Source organism: Apteryx mantelli, chromosome 33 (assembly GCF_036417845.1).
Source record: "Apteryx mantelli isolate bAptMan1 chromosome 33, bAptMan1.hap1, whole genome shotgun sequence".
Classification (NCBI taxonomy): domain Eukaryota; kingdom Metazoa; phylum Chordata; class Aves; order Apterygiformes; family Apterygidae; genus Apteryx; species Apteryx mantelli.
This window is the reverse complement of record NC_090010.1, coordinates 2,654,434-2,668,877: the sequence shown is the minus strand read 5'-3', so window position 1 is coordinate 2,668,877 and position 14,444 is coordinate 2,654,434. Positions and strand designations below refer to the sequence as shown.

The following is a 14,444-nucleotide window of genomic DNA, read 5'->3' as shown; positions in this document are numbered from 1 at the left end:
GGCTCGCATGGGCCCGGGCTGGTGCTGTGCTTGCACGTGCTGGGGCTGGGCTGGGACTGGGCTCGTATGGGCCTCTACGGGCTCGTATGGGGTCGTGCGGGCCTCTTCGGGCTCCCCCACTTCCAACTTAGAGCAATTTTAGCAGGATTTAATTTCCTCCAGCAGCGTTAACGTAGCTTTGCTGGTATCAGCAGACCGTGGTGGAAATCACTGGAAGGGAGTCGGGAATGGAGCTGGAACAAGGAACATGACACTGCTTTCACTAAACTGGAAGAAGTGGCTGTAAAATCTCCTGCCCTCAAATTCCCAGGACAAGGCAAACCTTTTTCAGTCATGCTTTCCCCATCTGCTGACTCCATGGGAGCAGCACCGTTAGAAAACAGCGGGTTTTGGGGAAAGTGGGTGCCGGTAGCATCATCCTTACATCCCCTTTGGGGCCAGAACAAAAATTCTCTGGCTGTGAGAAAGACTGTTTAGCAGCAATCTGGTCTGTAACTGTCTTTGAGACTTTTACCTTTGATAGCACAGAGGCAATTGAATCTGCTCAATTCCCTCTAAGGTAGTAAGGTCAGGGAAATGAATGGACAGCAGAGTATCATCTATCCAAGTGGCACAGTGGGCACTAATCTTAATGAGCAGGGGTTTACTGTGCAAGTGTTGCAAGAAGTGGATCTTCTTGTGCGTTTCTGAATTGACTGAGGGGCAGAGCATGGTTATGCCAAAAATGCGGATGCAGAAGGTTTCTGAAAGATTAATCTCTAGCAGCTGCTTAGTCTAACTTCCCTTTCGCAGCAAGCCCGACGGTCGTCATAGCTTCAGAAGTTGGGGGGAGGTGGTATTTGTGGCTTACGTATTCTCATTTACCTTGCTTGTGCGCGTGTATTAGATCTGTTTTTTGTGCTTATAAACAACTTAGGATTCTTAAGATTCTCTGCAGAGCTTTGAATGGTTTTTTTTTGTTTTGTGCTTTGCTTTATACTTTTGTAGGGCGGTGGATTTTACTCTGCCTCCATCAACAAGCGCTGGCTGGCAAAGTTACGTCATGTCCCAACGGAGACTCTTAGGCAAGACGGAGGAGTTCAGGTACGCAGCCTGCCAGAAGAACGTTGCCTGCGAGGGGTTGCTAACCTTGAGCTATAGGCACTGATGCATATGGCCTGTTCTGTCAGACACGAAGAGGTTTGCTTTGGTTGCCGAAATTTTAGCTTGGCTTTACACCCTAGAGTGGTAGTATTTTTGTATTTATAAATTGCGTTAATCCTAGGCATTCAGAACATTGGGGAACGACTATGTGCTGCCGTGAAGAACTGCAGGCTCCCGCCCTCAGCCCTTTGTAAGTTACCAGGTGTCAAGAGCAGCCAGGAGACTCCAAATGCCAGCGGAAAGGTTCTCTGCCTGGTCCTGACGAGGAGCCTTCGGCCGCATCCTTACCGGACTTGTGAGTAATAAGCCACTATTCATGGACCAGCAAAGGAAGGGGGGGACAGCGACTGGTAGCCCAGTCGCTACAGCATTGCTTTTGCTAGCAGGGCCACAAGGCCCATGTGAAGCCTCACCTGCCTCTTTGGAGCTTTATTTTGGTCTGTTTACCTGGAAAAAGCAGCGAGGCCTCAGATAAGAATGTTCGTGGCTAGATGGGTAAGCTGTGACCCCAGCTGTTTTTGCCTTGCTTTGCTGCTTAATGTCGTAACAGCAACTTGGGACCCCAGAATGAAAACAGTTACAGTGCTTAAGGGAGGATCTGCATTTGCCCAGGTTAGGGAACCATCATTAAAGCTTTGGAGGGGGGGTGGGGAGCTCCAAAACGAGACTCTCCCCGTGACCTTGGTGGTTTGATTCATTTGCAGGCTAACGTTCTGAGGGCTCGCAACTTGAAGAGGAGCGGAGCAGCTCAGCCCATTTGGCTGATTTCGGTGATGTTGTTTTAAGGAAGCACGTAAGTACAGATGGGGTCTGGGAGGGTTTTCGAGCAAGACAGGAGAGAGCAAGGAAGATTGGAGAGTGTGGAAAAACTAGGTGCCGTGAACGTGCTGAAGTTGTTAAGGGCTGAGAGAATTTGGGCTTAAGCATCTGAAAGGGGCTAAGGCACAAGGATCAGTGAAATACCGTCACTGAACACAAGGTTCCTCCCCAGTTCTGGACCTGTGTGCGCACCCTCGCTCTGGCAGACTCAGGCACCCTGGAGCTCTAGGGAAACAGGCGAGCTGGCCCACAAGTGAACTTTGGGCACAGCGGTGTGCAGAGAGCTCTGCGTGTTTGGCAGGTGAGCGGGGATGGAGAGTGTCAAGGGCTGTTCCGGGCTGTCTGGATCCATCCGGTTCCGCTCCCTGTCGCTCTGTCCAGCTCTCCATCCTTCTCTTTCTTTCCCCATGGCTCTGTCCGGTGCCCCATCCCTTTGTTTAGCTACTCTTTCCTCTGCCTGGCTCCCCATTCCTGTTGTACTCTTTCCATCCCTCTGTCAATATCTACATCCCTCTATCTGGCTCCCTATCACTCTATCCAGCTCTTCATCATCCTCTTCCTCTCCCTATCCCACTACCTGCCCACTGTCCGTCTGGCTCCCCATCCCTCTGCCGCTCTTGTCTGTCTCTCTGTACCTCTCTTTGCCTTTCCAGCCCTCTGTCCACCTCTCCAGCCTTCTGTTTCCGTCCCTCTGTTCAGCTCCCCATCCATCTATTTGCCTCCCTATCCCTCTTTTCCGCTGTTCTATCCTCTTTCTCTGTCTGGCTTCCCCTCCCTCTTTTTCTCTCGACACCTTTCTGGCCAGCTCTTCATCCTCCTCATTCTCTTCCTGTCACTCTGACCGGCTCCCTGTCCCTCTCTTCCAGTCCCCATTCCTCTGTTTGGTTCTCCCTCCTTCTCTTGCTCCCTGTCCCTCTGTCTGCCTCCCCTTCCCTCCTTTCCTCTCTTTATTTTTCTGTCCACCTCTGTATCCCTCCTTTCCTCTCTTCTGCTCCCCGGATCCAGGATCCATGCTCTGGGCTGGTCATTTTAGGCCTTTGTGCAGAGTATTCTTTCCAGTCACATGCCCCGTGTGATCCTCTCCTTCAGCTGTTTTCCCAAGGTACTGGAAATGCTTCTGGTAAATACTGTAGTTTCCTAAATTTTCCAATGTGTCCTTGCTGGTATTGGATACTATTATAGCAGGGAGAGGCAGCCTACATATGTGCAAGGAGCATTGTGGCACAAAGAAGTTACCTCTTTGGCCCACCTAATCTACTTTAGAGAGTTTTATTTTTGACCTAAAGATTGGGTCTTTGAGTGCCATGCACAGCATGCATTGGTTTCCCCATTCTTTTCACAAGATTATCTCTGTTCTTTAGTTGTTTGCTCTGAGGGGGGAGTTGCTGCAGGAATTGCTGGGGAGGCCCCGACAGTGGGACGTGAAAAAGACACTTTTGACTACATCCAGCTGAAGAAATGTAAGCCAAAGGATCAGAGTAAATAACTGCTTGTCTAGGTTTGTTACCTAGCAACACATTATCAATTTTTTTTATGAACAATCCTACTTGCTCAAGTGCATATTCATTCTGTGAATATTAGTGCAAAAACGTGTACGTCACTGATCCTTTAAAGCAAGTCCATGGCACTGGGGTAGCATGTGTAGTGAAGACTAAATCCCATAACAACTCATTTTGATGTTGTTCTCTTATATGAAAGCACTTAGTACAATAAATGTTTTAATCTGCTCTATTTTGTTTATCGAATGGGCCATGATACTAAGAAAAATCTGCAGTGAAGGAGGCACAGCAGTCAGTTTACTTAGAATATGTGTCTTGTCCTGTACTTTAGGGCTTACTGTACATTTTGACAGATAGTAGTGAATGACAGGTTTCCTTTTAACCCCTGGGGAGCAGAAAGTTGTGACTTGAAGGCAAATTGTTTCTTGCAGCTGGGTTAGAAGAAGCTGGCTACCAATCAAAAGTAATAACAATTCTGTGGAGTCACTGGAAGTTTTGAAAAGACAGTATTTAGCTTTTAGAGAAGGCTGTGCACTTTCATTACTAATACCTGTAGTAATCAAGCCAGGTAAGCAATACATAGGTGATCGAGCCATTAGTCTTTTTCACATAGTAATAGCCTTTAGGCTGTGATCGCTGTTATAAAAGTCCAGATATTTTAGAAACAGAACAAGCCTTTTTAGCTTGTTTCCTGTAGTACCACAAAAGGTGATCAGAATACTAATGTTTGCATGCTTTAACGTGGTAGATGTACTTTGTGCAGACATCTCTTACTGCTTAATAATAAAAATTGCAGTCTGTCAGGAAAATAGTGCAGCTTTCTTTTGGCTATTTATTTCCTTTAATGAATAAAGGCAAGAGGTTGAAAGTCCTGAAGAAGAACGTTGCTTGTTTAAGGCTTGCAAATTGTCCCATTAAGTAGTGTGTGTTTGCTTTCTTTCTTTTTTTTTTTTAATGCAGTCTTTGAGTATTTTTTGTTTGTAGAGTATTTTGCAGTGTTAAAATTAAAGCTTTGTTAATAAAGCCTCTAATGGAAACGGCTTGAGTATGAAATACAGAGGCTCTGAGCCTAGCAGCAGGCGCAGTAAATAACGGTAGATCAGATTAGGCGATTACAATCACCTGATTACAAACCGGTACTGCAGCCGGGCGAACGACGCATGCGCGGTGCCCCCCCCCCCCCGCCGCGCTCACTGCTGCCCGCGGGTGACGAGCAGCCGGCACTGCAGAGAGGGGCCGCGCGCATGCGCAGTAGTTCACAGCCGGGCTCACCGCTGTCCTCAGGTGATGACTACACAGAGCGGCTAGCGCATGCGCGCTGGCTTAACAGTGCTCGCTGCTGCCCCCGGTGTCGAGAAAGCAGAACGGCACCCAGCGGGGGCGCGCATGCGCACTGGGTCCGCCCCCCCCCCCCGTGCTCACTGCTGCCCTCGGGTGTCGAAAAGCCAGTGCGACAGATAAATTGCGAGCACCTACGCAGTGCTTTCGCGGTGCTCACTGCCGCCCTTCGGTGTCGAGATATCAGTACTGCCCCCAAAAAGGTGGGGGGGTCACAGGGCTCACTGCTTCCCCCGGGTGTCGGAAAAGCGGTACTGCACCCAGCGAGGGTGCACGGGGTTCGCCGTGGTCACCGCTGCCCTTGCGTGTCACCAAAGCAGTGCAGCAGAGAATGGGCGTGCAGACGCGCATGGCTTCCTCAGTGCTCACTGCCCACACCAGGGTGTCGAAAACCAGTACTGCGCCCAACGAGGATGCGTGTGCGCACGGTGCTCTGCTGTGGTCACTGCTGCCTTTGAGGACCGAGAAAGCGGTACTACAGCTGTAAATGCGCGCATGTGCACTGGTTTTCCCGGGCTCACTGCTGCCTTCGCGTGTCGACATGCCAGTACTGCAGCCACGACTGCCCTCCCCTGTGTACAAAGAATACCGCAGCTAGCTGGTGCGCACGTGTGCCGCCGGTCACCGTGTTCGCCGCTACTCTCCAGTGTTTTGGTAATGGGTAAGCGAATGGGCCGTGCTCGTCGCCCCTTCCTGGTGCTCACAGGCTGGTAGCGCAGAGTGCTTTTCCTTATCGGTGCCTCCTGGTGTCGCGGGGACGGGCAGTGCCTTCTCAGAGCTGCTCCGCGGTGCCCTTTCACCGGTGCAGCACCAGGGCCTGCTCGCTGATCCCTGCCACTCTCTCGGGCACAGGCAGAGCAGTCTCGGGGCACTCGCTGCTGGGTGGCAGCCCCTGGCTGCTGCGGCGGGCTGCGGTTGGCACGCGTGAGCCGCCTGGCTGCAGTGCCGTGCCGCGAGCATGCGAAGGCGCCGTTGCAGGTCTCGCCTCGCTCCTGCTCCCCCCCCTCCCGCTCGGTCCGCGGCCAGCGCACGCGTGGTGCTCGAGCGCCAGGCCGCCGCTGCGGCCGCGCTCCTTCCGCAGCGGGCAGCGCATGCGCAGCGGCGGGGAGCAGCACGGCGGCGAGCGGGACCGGCGTTTTTGCTTGGCGGCAGTGGGTGAGGGCCGAGGCCGCCTGGAGTCGAATATCTGGGGGGCCCTGGTGAGGCGAGCGTGGGCCTTCGGGTGGCTGCGGGTGTCGGGCTGTCTCCTGCCCGCTGCGGCCATCGGTGCATGGAGGCGGTGGTGCGGGGGTGCTGGGAGCGCAGGTCTGACTTTCCCTGTTCCATGTGTCACCTTTAGGGCCCCGGTTCCTCTCCAGCGCGGGCTGGGGCACGTGCTCACCCCTGCGGATGCAGCCCGGAGGAGCAGGGAGGCAGGCGGGCCCCAGAGCGGGCTTGTGGCACGGCGTCCACAGGAGGACAGCTCCTGGTGTGGCAGGCATGCCCGAGAGTGCTGGTAAGTCCCAAGGAGGTTTAAAACCTCTGGACCAAGCAGGTTGAAGGTCACTTTGAGTGAGGTACGATTAGTGCAGCCACAGGTTATTTCCTTGAGATTTGTGGCTAGGCAAGCAAGAAGATGAATAGAAGAATGTTGCAAAAGGTGTGATGCACTTCACTCATAAGAGGGAAGCAGCACTATATTTATTGCGGTAAGATAGCGACTTAACAAAGTTCAGTTGTAAATAAGAACGATTTAACGAGGTTCGATTGGCAAGGTTCACTCAGTTATTTACTGCATGAAGGACAGGGTCAGATGCGTGCGCAACAGAGACCCTCCCGTTGAGTCACGAGGTTCAGACTGGACCCCCTTGCTTTCTAAACTCCTTCGGAGAGGAGCCTAGATGCAGCTGGATCCAGTCCTAGTCCCAGACTTGGTCAACAGTTTATGTCTAAGGGATTATGTGCACAATTAGTCGGAGATATAACTCAGTAAAGTTTCTCGAAGTTCACAAAAGTTCAGCATGCTATTAATCACTTGCTGAGGATCTGTTGCAGGTAAGGAATCTCTCAACCTCGAGGAGGAACCTTGAGAGGTGTCCCTGCTCAAGAGGCAGTTCTGCAGTGCAGCCCACTGCCATGCAGGAGAGCTCAATGGGCTCTGGGCTGCCCCCTATTTATGGGGGGGGAGATGATCGACTCATAGTCATATTTGCATACTAGACGGGCCTTAGTTGGTGCATGCTCAACTAGTCCCTACATACGTGCTGTTTACACGGAGGTCAGGTTGAGGGGGCGAGAGCACATTAGTGGGGGGGAAAGGAGCACACCGTCACAAAGAACGATGCTCCCGGCACCCAGAGGCCTCCCCCACCCCCAGGTACAGAGTGTGGGCACCAGCCAATGCGGGCACTGACTGATTGAAAGCCTCGCTGAGCCCTGCTGCCTCCTGTACAGCTGCCCCACAGCCATGGGGTTCCCCAGTGCAGTATGTGTCGATGGGTCCTCCGTTGCCTCTGACGGCTCCCCAGGCACTCGTATGCTGCACAGGGGTCTGGATATCTCCAGCAGTGGCACAGCGGCCTGATGCCTCCTCTTGTCTGGGACATGGGGTCCTTCACAGCTCTTCTTGGATATGGGGCCCTTGGGGAGTTCCCTGCTGCCTCTTCTGGCATTCTCTGCAAGCTCGTGGATCCCTCCTCCTCCTCCTCCCCTCTCATGGGGTGGGAGACCGGTGGCTCCTCCTGCAAAGCTGACAGCCACATGTGGCACCCCTACGCACTTGCTGTGCATCTGGAATGGCACCCCTGCTCCGAGGGCCCTGCAGATTTCCACCCTTCCTGCAACCAGTCCCCCCAAAGCCATTAAACCACCCACAAGTCCTGCCCCAACACGCCCACAGACCCCCAAATGCCTCCAAACCCTGCCGCAACATTGTCACTGACTCCAGACCTTCCCCTAAACTCTGTCCCAAAGCCCCAAACAATCCTAAAACCACTCCCAGACCCAGTCTCCACAGCAGTGAGGTGTTCTAATAAATATGGGGGTGATCTGTGACCTCCCCTTGACTCAGTCCCACTTTAGAGAAAAGGGAATTTACAGCACTTCTTGGTGAAGAATGTTGACAGGTGGGTGCACAGATGATGAGCAGATTTTTCTCTCTTTTCTTTGCCACCTCTCAGAACCCTCTGTGCACAATGCTTAAGGAGAACGTTAACATAAAATTGCAGGCTAAGGAATAACTTAAAAAAATAAAAGGCTTGGGAAAAGCCTAAAAGAACACTGATGGGCTATGGGAAGCCCCAGGGATGCTACAGAAAACAGCACGGCTTTTAGGCACATCCTCAGAGCAGGAAAAATGTCTTACTCCAGCCCATAGGACAATGGGTACTATTAATTACCACCTTTAATTACTGAAAGTGTTGTGAAAGCAGAAGGGACTAGAGATGATGCATAGCAGGTTATGGACTATGTGTAAAGTTTCAACAAACAACATTCCCCTCTTAAAATAGAAACAGTTTAGTCTTAAATAATAGATGAATGTAGCTTTGAGTAATGTGAAGAGAGGTGCTTATGTCAATCACCCAGAAAGCCTTGGAGAAGTGGTCCAAAAATCTGATACCCTTATGGCCTCATCAGTCTTCTTGATTTGTTTGGCAGGGTAGTCCACCAAAGGGGGACATCTTGAAAAGAAGCAGCTAGACCTAGTGATCCAGTTGTTCATTCTGGTCATCACCTGTTAGGCCATCATCCAAGCATAAGAGGAATCTAGGAGCTGTATCCAAAAGGTAATAGGTTTGAAACAGAGAGAGGCAAATCAAGTGCTATCATGTAGTTAAAGACTGAGGGAATTGTCGGTTAAGCATGTGTATGTAAGGGTTTGAAAAAGGATACTGAACAGTAACAGTAATACTGAAGCAGAATAAAAATCAGGTTTCATGGAAGATGGCATAGGTAAGTATTAAATGATGTGCTTGCCTGTCTAATAACCTAGCCCTAATTGCTGTATGTAATGTTTCCAAACTGTTTACCCTGTAGTGTATGATGCAAAGTGGTGTATTAAGACCTTTCCTTAAAGGAAAAGAAAAAAAAAGAAAACATGGTAAAGAGAAAAAGAATACGCATAAATCTAAGTGTTTCACTGCAAGTAAAATGCAAGTTTATCTCTTTGTTACAGAGATGGAACCAATGATAGCAAATGCTGACAAAGAGAGAAACTGGACAAGCAATTTTTTTGTCATTAGTACCTAGGGGACAGGATGAAACAAGGAAGCAAAAATGCAGTGGACCTTGATATCACCAGAAACTACTACAGAAGGAGGTGTTCTGGCATGGGTAACTAAGGTAACTATTGATAATGACTGTTAGTTATTTTGGACTCCCAGAGGCAGCACTGAGGACTAAGGAACCCATTCCTACCCTGTGGATATTGTTAACTGTATCTGCTTTAGTTTTGCTTTGGTTGTTTCTATTTTGTTTTGTTATCATATATGCATATATAAAAAGGGAAAGATATAATACTTACTTTTTACATTAATTGCCATGGCTGAAGTAGAAGAGACCAGAAAAATGTAAGCAAGCTGAAATAATAAAATCAAATGGAAGCAACTGAAAGCTGTCTCCATGTCCCCAAAATGGAAAGCCTATTCCTCATGGCGAGGAAGGATCACCATTAATAGTGATCGGAATAACAGATCACCAACGTATAACAGAAGGTCTGTACGCATTACAAAAAGTATGCCACGTACATATATTTCTGTGCACGTGACTTTATGTGTCTATCAAGCATCATACTTTAAGAGGTACAAGACAGCAAATTATTATCTTAGGGGAATGACAGTCAAGTGATCAGAGTTACTGAAGAGGAAGTGAGAGAGAAAGAGAAGTGTCTGAACTGTAAAATTAAGAGATCAATTTCAGGAAGGCTCAATTAGTGCAACCCCAGGTTAATTCCTTGGCAATGGTATTTGGGGAAACAGAAAGAGCTGGAGCCTATCCCTGAAGGAGAAAGCAGAGGGGGTAGGCTGTTGGCTACCTGGACACCTGCCACGTCAAGGGCAGCAGCAGGAGCTGACTCTTCCCTGGTGGACGGATGAACGCTGGTGTGGCGATGACTCTTCAGGTGTCACAGGGTAAGGGGAAGCATGCTGGCACCGAGCCCCATGGCAGACTCGCTTCCAGGTGTTGTTTCTGCACAGTAAACAATAAACAGTTGCTTTATTCTTTGCACTCATGCCTGTGGTTCCTGCCATCACTTTGCCTGAAGATGATGCCCAGGGGAGGAGGTTACACATTGTGTGTGGTGCTGGGAGCTGGTCCCCAAGTCCCTTGTACTTTGGTGTCCCTGTGGTTCCCAGGGAACCCAGTGCTGTTCACAGGGCTGTGGGGAATTTCCCTTGCATTGTCTGAACCCTCAGGGCTCTTGGGGGTGTTTCCATCATCCTGGGGGCAGCCAGGGCCCCTCCAGGGCTGCATGAGGTCCCCAGACCGCTCCCAGATCTGCTTTCAGCACTCCGCAGTGTCCCTTGTGCATCTGGGGCTGGGGCCTGTGTGCCTGGAGCTGGGAGACAGTTTTCGGGGGGATGGGGAGAGCCTGCAGGCACCGTCCCATCAGCCTCATCGAGCCGTGTGATGTGCCTTATGGCCCCTTTGGTGTGCACCGAAGCCCTTCATTTGTATTTTGGTTTGCCCCAGAGCCCTGTGTTTGCCCTCTGATGCCCTCAGGACCCCTCAATTCACATTTTGGGTTGCTCCCTGTGTGCCTTTTGGTGTGCCCTGGGGCCCTGTGTTTGCTTTGCAGCAGACCACAAAGTTCTCTGTTTGGCTTTCTCCTCTGTCCCAGAGTTTACTGGGTGCTTCTTAATATGCCCCAGGGTCCTCCCTTTGCCTTTTGGTGCCCCCAGAGTCACTCTGTTTGCTCTATCATTGCCTTTTTTTACTTTTGTTGCACCCACAGCTCTGGATTTGTTCTCTTGTCCCCTGAATACTCCCTTTTCCCCTCCGTACACCCCAGGGGTCTCCCTTCAGCTTTCAGCAACCTGCTCTCAGAAGTGGGGGGGGGGCCTCTGCTACCCTGGCAGCCTCAGCTGTCCCTGATGGCCATTCCCCCTCCCGGGTTCCTGATGGGCTGCAGCTGTGGGCCCTGGGGCTGGGATGAACCCCAGGTGGGGCTGATGGTGATGGTGGGCATGCACCAGGGTTGGGGCTGCAGTTGGGGGAAGCTCGCGCTAGGGCCGGTCTGGGACAATGGAGCTGCCACTGAGCACCTCCGACTGGGATCGGCATGGCAGCTGCATCGCAGAGGAGGTGAGCGGGGCAAGGGTGTCCGTGCTCGGGGCTGTGGGTTCCGCACATGCCGAGGGTCCTGGCGGATGGGAGCGTCCTGGGCAACACAGCACAACCAGGGCGCACCGGGCCGGGGGAAACTGCACTGGGGCCAGGTATGGCGCTGCACTGGGGCAGTGGGGGCCGACTGAGAACGTGGTGGGGAAGAGCGGTGCAGCGGGGCCATGGAAGGGGGGGAGGAAGAGGGTGCGCTGGGGCTGAGGGGGGAAAGAGGAAGGGGGTGTGCCGGGGCTGGAGTGGTGCGGGGGGGGGGGGAAGGAAGGGGGTGCGCTGTGGGGGGGGGGGAAGGGGGTGTTCCGGGGCTGTGGGGGGAGAGGAAGGAAGGAGTTGCGCCGGGGCTGTGGTGGAGTTTATTGCACGGTCGGAGTAGCGCGGGGGGGGGGGTCCTGGATCAGATCGGGAGCGTGTCGGGGAGGAGGGATCCCAAGGGAATTCCTGGAGAGGATCGCGGTGGGGGGGCAGGGGCAGTGTCGGAGCTGACCCGGGGCCGGTCGCGGCGGTGTTGGGGGAGTCTCGGGCCGGTGTCGGGGATCGCGGGGCCGCGCTCCGGGCACTGCGGCGGTATCCGGGTCCCGAAAGCGGGCGAGCCGGGGTGGGGAAGGAGCGTAACGGAATCGCCACAGGATCAAACCTCACAGAGCGCTGCGGCCCTCCCGTCCCCCCCCCCCCGTCATGACGGGAGCAGTAGTCTTCCGGCACTGGGCTTCCGGGAGGCCATGTTGTTTGACGCGGCATGCCGGGAATAGTAGTCTTCCGTCACTGGGCTTCCGGGAGGCCATGTTGTTTGGCGCGGCATGCCGGGAATAGTAGTCTTCCGTCACTGGGCTTCCGGGAGGCCATGTTGTTTGGCGCGGCATGCCGGGAATAGTAGTCTTCCGTCACTGGGCTTCCGGGAGGCCATGTTGTTTGGCGCGGCATGCCGGGAATAGTAGTCTTCCGTCACTGGGCTTCCGGGAGGCCATGTTGTTTGGCGCGGCATGCCGGGAATAGTAGTCTTCCGTCACTGGGCTTCCGGGAGGCCATGTTGTTTGGCGCGGCATGCCGGGAATAGTAGTCTTCCGTCACTGGGCTTCCGGGAGGCCATGTTGTTTTGCGCGGCATGCCGGGAGCAGTAGTCTTCCGTCACTGGACTTCTGGGAGACCATTTTAGTCTGCACGGCATGATGGGAGATATAGTCTTCTGGCAATGGTTTTCCCGGTGGCCATTTTAGTCTGCAGGGCATGCCGGGAGGTGTAGTTCTCCCATACTGGGTTTCTGGGAGACCGTGTTGCGCCTCTCGAGGTAGCGGGAGGTGCAGTTCTCTGTCAGCGGGGTTCCCACCAGCCGTCCGCGTAGTGCTCTGTGGCAGGTCAGGAGCTGTACTTCCAGGTGCCTGTGCCTTTTCAGCCCTGCAGCAGTGGCCTGCTGTGTCTGTTCCTTACTGGACACGTGCTGCTCACATGAGAGTCCCCATAAGTCACTGGAGACAGTGGAATTTCCCTGTTTTTCCCTGGTACAGGGCAGGAAGCATTTTCTATCTCTGGTGTGACCAGGCAGGGTTGTCCCCTGGGGCTGGGACTGTCCCTCTTGGCAATGGGGAGGGCAGGGGGAAGTGTGAGGGGCTGGGAGGGTTCCTGGTAGCTGCAGCTTTGTTAAGGACTGCGACCAGTTAGGCATCAGCTATGAGGAGCAGTGGTGCTGGGAGGGCTTGGTGCAGAGCTGTCCTGTTACGCAGCACAAGAGAAAGTCCTCAAGGAAAAGTGACCAGCACTGTTTCTCTCCAAGGACCCTAAAACAGCCTGAGAGCCCCTGGAACAGCCACAGGTACCCCACAGCAGCCCCAGGGACACCATGTCACAGCCTCCCAAGGTCATTGCGTTCAGGTACCTTGAACTGTGTGGAAAGAGCCTGCAGGAGGCCTGGGCACAGGTAAAGAGAATCCCCAGTTGCCTCTAAGGACCTGGAGCTATATATATTTTCTTTACAAAGATATGATCTCTTTGATGCCTTGCTGCTGCTTCTGTTGCTGGGTGCCCAGGTCTACTATGTTCAGAGCTACCCTTCTTGCTGCCCTCTGCTCTATTTGAGCTGCTGGCCAGATAAAAAGGGGTGTGCGGCTAAGCAGTAGGCCAGGGTGTCTCGGCTGCCTGCTATAGGACAAACAGGAAGGGGAATCGGTGACAGGACATGAAAGTACATGTGGATGAGAAACAGCTGCTTTAGAGGACTAAGATGCAACTGAGATGCAACAGGGGCAACTGAGAAGAGCAGAAGTAACAGGGGAAAATGGTGATGAGGAAGGTGTGCTGTTAGACGCGGTACAGTGGAGAAGAGAGGGAAAAATTGCTCCTATGATGAAATAAAAATTGTGCTCAAGAGATATTTGCTTTTTGCCCTTCAGGTTATGAATCTGCATGACTTCCTGAGAACTGTTCTGAGCATGTGGTGTTGTGGGTCATGACCGCCTGGGCAGTGGTCCCCAACTTGTCTGCCAAGACTACGCAACAACTGACAGCTGCCTGTGGAATGAAAGCAAAGGCCAGCTTCTCAGAGGTAAGAGACAGGGTCCAAGCAGGAAGATTATGGCAGGTGAGTTAATGCCCCAGAATCTTCGGTTTTACCCCTTGTCTCCCCAGGACTCACACATTTGCTCTCTAGTTCCCTCAGGACCTATCCATTTGCCTTTAGGTGTGCTCCAAAGCACTGTGTTTGTTCTCTTGTCCCTTAAGAAGTCTTTGTTTCTCTCTAGATCCTGCAAGATTACAAGGATCCCTCTGGAGCCCTTCCTCATGCCCGGGAGCCCTCTGTTGGCCCTCCAGCCCCTTTAGCAACCCTCTGTTCTGCTTTGGCCCCCTCCTCTGGCCTTTTAGTTTCCTCTCGCAGACCTCTCTTAGCCCTCTGGACCCCTTAGCATCACTCTAGTCTCCTCGGAACCCTTCCAAAGGCCTTTGTCATGCCCTAAAGCTGTCTTGTGGCCCTCGAGTCCCTTTAGGACCCATCTACTCCTCTCTGAACCCCTCTCGAGGTCTTTGTTGTGCCCTGGAGCCCTCTTTTGGCCATCCTCATCCCATAGGACTTCTCCTGTCTCCTCAGAGCACCTCTGGAGGTCTTTCTTGTTGCCCTATTTTTATGTCTTGGCCGTGTAGTCTCCTTAGAAGCCCTCTGGTCTGCTCAGAACCCCTTGTGGGGTGCTTGTTGTGCTCCAGATCTGTCCACTGGCCCTCCCCAGCTCCCTTCAGAACCCTCTAGTCTCCTCAGAAGCCTTCCAGGTTTCTTCCTTGTTGCCCAGAGTCATGTTTTGGCCATGTAGAACGCTTAGCACTGCCCTAGTCCGTTCTGGACTC

General features: G+C 52.6%; 2 long non-coding RNA genes across 2 annotated transcripts; one reads left to right on the top strand and one right to left on the bottom strand.

Moving 5' to 3' along the window:
* The first annotated feature begins 5,388 nt into the window (after positions 1–5,388).
* On the top strand, positions 5,389–9,280 carry LOC136994840 (uncharacterized). The gene is made up of 3 exons (XR_010886682.1): positions 5,389–5,460; positions 6,139–6,294; positions 8,953–9,280. It is a non-coding gene; the product is annotated as an uncharacterized lncRNA (long non-coding RNA).
* On the bottom strand, positions 6,444–11,795 carry LOC106498408 (uncharacterized). Its single transcript, XR_010886681.1, has 4 exons — positions 11,602–11,795; positions 9,811–9,965; positions 9,301–9,355; positions 6,444–8,550 (listed from the first exon to the last, which is right to left on the bottom strand). It is a non-coding gene; the product is annotated as an uncharacterized lncRNA (long non-coding RNA).
* Positions 11,796–14,444: the final 2,649 nt, after the last annotated feature.